We start from the raw sequence: 4841 nt of genomic DNA, 5'->3' as shown, positions 1-4841 counted from the left end.
TAAAGCATAGGATAAAACAACATAAATACAATTTAATGAAACATAGGATAAACAACATAAATACAATTTAATAAAGCATAGGACAAAACAACATAAATACAATTTAATAAAGCATAGGATAAAACAACATAAATACAATTTAATGAAACATAGGATAAACAACATAAATACAATTTAATAAAGCATAGGACAAAACAACATAAATACAATTTAATAAAGCATATGTTAAAACAACATAAATACAATTTAATAAAGCATAAGATAAAACAACATGAATATAATTTAGTAAAGCATAAGATAAAACAACATGAATACAATTTAATAAAGCATAGGATAAAACAAATTAAATACAATTTAATAAAACATAGGACAAAATAACATAAATACAATTTAATAAAGCATATGTTAAAGCAACATAAATACAATTTAATAAAGCATAGGTTAAAACAACATAAATACAATTTAATAAAGCATAGGATAAAACAACATAAATACAATTTAATAGAGCATAGGATAAAACAACATAAATACAATTTATAAAGCAAAGGATAAAACAACATAAATACAATTTAATAAAGCATAGGATTAAACAACATAAATACTATTTAAAAAAGCATAGGATAAAACCACATAAATACAATTTAATAAAGCACAGGATAAAACAACATAAATACAATTTAATAAAGCATAGGATAAAACAACATAAATACAATTTAATAAAGCATAGGATAAAACAACATAAATACAATTTAATAAATCATAGGATTAAACAACATAAATACTATTTAAAAAAGCATAGGATAAAACCACATAAATACAATTTAATAAAGCACAGGATAAAACAACATAAATACAATTTAATAAAGCATAGGATAAAACAACATAAATACAATTTAATAAAGCATAGGATAAAACAACATAAATACAATTTAATAAATCATAGGATTAAACAACATAAATACTATTTAAAAAAGCATAGGATAAAACCACATAAATACAATTTAATAAAGCACAGGATAAAACAACATAAATACAATTTAATAAAGCATAGCATAAAACAACATAAATTCAATTTAATAAAGCATAGGATAAAACAACATAAATACAATTTAATAAAGCATAGGATAAAACAACATAAATACAATTTAATAAAGCATAGGTTAAAACAACATAAATACAATTTAATAAAGCATAGGACAAAACAACATAAATACAATTTAATAAAGCATAGGATAAAACAACATAAATACAATTTAATAAAGCATAGGATAAAACAACATAAATACAATTTAATAAAGCACAGGATAAAACAACATAAATACAATTTAATAAAGCACAGGATAAAACAACATAAATACAATTTAATAAAGCATAGGATACAACAACATAAATACAATTTAGTAAAGCATAGGTCAAAATAACATAAATACAATTTAATAAAGCATAGGATAAAACAACATAAATACAATTTAATAAAGCATAGGATAAAACAACATAAATAAAATTTAATAAAGCATAGCATAAAACAACATAAATTCAATTTAATAAAGCATAGGATAAAACAACAAAAATTCAATTTAATAAAGCATAGGATAAAACAACATGAATACAATTTAATAAAGAATAGGAGAAAACAACATAAATACAATTTAATAAAGCATAGGTTAAAACAACATAAATACAATTTAATAAAGCATAGGACAAAACAACATAAATACAATTTAATAAAGCATAGGTTAAAACAACATAAATAAAAGTTAATAAAGCATAGGACAAAACAACATAAATACAATTTAATAAAGCATAGGTTAAAACAACATAAATACAATTTAATAAAGCATAGGTTAAAACAACATAAATACAATTTAATAAAGCATAGGACAAAACAACATAAATACAATTTAATAAAGCATAGGTTAAAACAACATAAATACAATGTAATAAAGCATAGGATAAAACAACATAAATACAATTTAATAAAGCATAGGATAAAACAACATAAATACAATTTAATAAAGCATAGGATAAAACAACACAAATACAATTTAATAAAGCATAGGTTAAAACAACATAAATACAATTTAATAAAGCATAGGATAAAACAACATAAATTCAATTTAATAAAGCATAGGATAAAACAACATATATACAATTTAATAAAGCACAGGATAAAACAACATAAATAAAATTTAAAAAAGCATAGGATAAAACAACATAAATACAATTTAATAAAGCATAGTTTAAAACAGAATGAATACAATTTAATAAAGCATAGGATAAAACCACAGAAATACAATTTAATAAAGCATAGGATAAAACAACATAAATACAATTTAATAAAGCATAGGATAAAACAACATAAATACAAATTTAATAAAGCATATGTTAAAACAACATAAATACAATTTAATAAAGCATAGTCTAAAACAACATAAATACAATTTAATAGAGCATAGTTTAAAACAACATAAATACAATTTAATAAAGCATAGTTTAAAACAACATAAATACAATTTAATAAAGCATAGTTTAAAACAACATAAATACAATTTAATAAAGCATAGTTTAAAACAACATAAATACAATTTAATAAAGCATAGTTTAAAACAACATAAATACAATTTAATAAAGCATTAGATAAAACAACATAAATACAATTTAATAAAGCATAGTCTAAAACAACATAAATACAATTTAATAGAGCATAGTTTAAAACAACATAAATACAATTTAATAAAGCATAGTTTAAAACAACATAAATACAATTTAATAAAGCATAGTTTAAAACAACATAAATACTATTTAAAAAAGCATAGGATAAAACTACATAAATACAATTTAATAAAGCACAGGATAAAACAACATAAATACAATTTAATAAAGCATAGGATAAAACAACATAAATACAATTTAATAAAGCATAGGATAAAACAACATAAATACAATTTAATAAATCATAGGATTAAACAACATAAATACTATTTAAAAAAGCATAGGATAAAACCACATAAATACAATTTAATAAAGCACAGGATAAAACAACATAAATACAATTTAATAAAGCATAGCATAAAACAACATAAATTCAATTTAATAAAGCATAGGTTAAAACAACATAAATACAATTTAATAAAGCATAGTCTAAAACAACATAAATACAATTTAATAGAGCATAGTTTAAAACAACATAAATACAATTTAATAAAGCATAGTTTAAAACAACATAAATACAATTTAATAAAGCATAGTTTAAAACAACATAAATACAATTTAATAAAGCATAGTTTAAAACAACATAAATACAATTTAATAAAGCATAGTTTAAAACAACATAAATACAATTTAATAAAGCATTAGATAAAACAACATGAATATAATTTAGTAAAGCATAAGATAAAACAACATGAATACAATTTAATAAAACATAGGATAAAACAACATAAATAATATTTAATAAAGCATAGGTTAAAACAACATAAATACAATTTAATAAAGCATAGTTTAAAACAAAATAAATACAATTTAATAAAGCATAGCTTAAAACAACATAAATACAATTTAATAAAGCATAGGATAAAACCACAGAAATACAATTTAATAATGCATAGGATAAAACAACATAAATACAATTTAATAAAGCATATGACAAAACAACATAAATACAATTTAATAAAGCATAGGCTAAAACAACATAAATACAATTTAATGAAACATAGGATAAACAACATAAATACAATTTAATAAAGCATAGGACAAAACAACATAAATACAATTTAATAAAGCATAGGATAAAACAACATAAATACAATTTAATGAAACATAGGATAAACAACATAAATACAATTTAATAAAGCATAGGACAAAACAACATAAATACAATTTAATAAAGCATAGGATAAAACAACATAAATACAATTTAATGAAACATAGGATAAACAACATAAATACAATTTAATAAAGCATAGGACAAAACAACATAAATACAATTTAATAAAGCATATGTTAAAACAACATAAATACAATTTAATAAAGCATAAGATAAAACAACATGAATATAATTTAGTAAAGCATAAGATAAAACAACATGAATACAATTTAATAAAGCATAGGATAAAACAAATTAAATACAATTTAATAAAGCATAGCATAAAACAACATCAATTCAATTTAATAAAGCATAGGATAAAACAACATAAATTCAATTTAATAAAGCATAGGATAAAACAACATAAATACAATTTAATAAAGCATAGGATAAAACAACATAAATACAATTTAATAAAGCATAAGATAAAACAGCATGAATACAATTTAATAAAGCATAGGTTAAAACAACATAAATATAATTTAATAAAGCATAGGATAAAACAACATAAATACAATTTAATAAAGCATAGGATAAAACAACATAAATAAAATTTAATAAAGCATAGCATAAAACAACATAAATTCAATTTAATAAAGCATAGGATAAAACAACAAAAATACAATTTAATAAAGCATAGGATAAAACAACATGAATACAATTTAATAAAGCGTAGGATAAAACAACATAAATACAATTTAATAAAGCATAGGTTAAAACAACATAAATAAAATTTAATAAAGCATAGGACAAAACAACATAAATACAATTTAATAAAGCATAAGTTAAAACAACATAAATAAAAGTTAATAAAGCATAGGACAAAACAACATAAATACAATTTAATAAAGCATAGGTTAAAACAACATAAATACAATTTAATAAAGCATAGGTTAAAACAACATAAATACAATTTAATAAAGCATAGGACAAAACAACATAAATACAATTTAATAAAGCATAGGTTAAAACAACA

This window comes from Phyllobates terribilis, unplaced genomic scaffold (genome assembly GCF_046119375.1).
Source record: "Phyllobates terribilis strain yellow unplaced genomic scaffold, ASM4611937v1 Scaffold_20__1_contigs__length_20440879, whole genome shotgun sequence".
Lineage (NCBI taxonomy): Eukaryota > Metazoa > Chordata > Amphibia > Anura > Dendrobatidae > Phyllobates > Phyllobates terribilis.
This window is presented reverse-complemented; position numbering follows the sequence as displayed.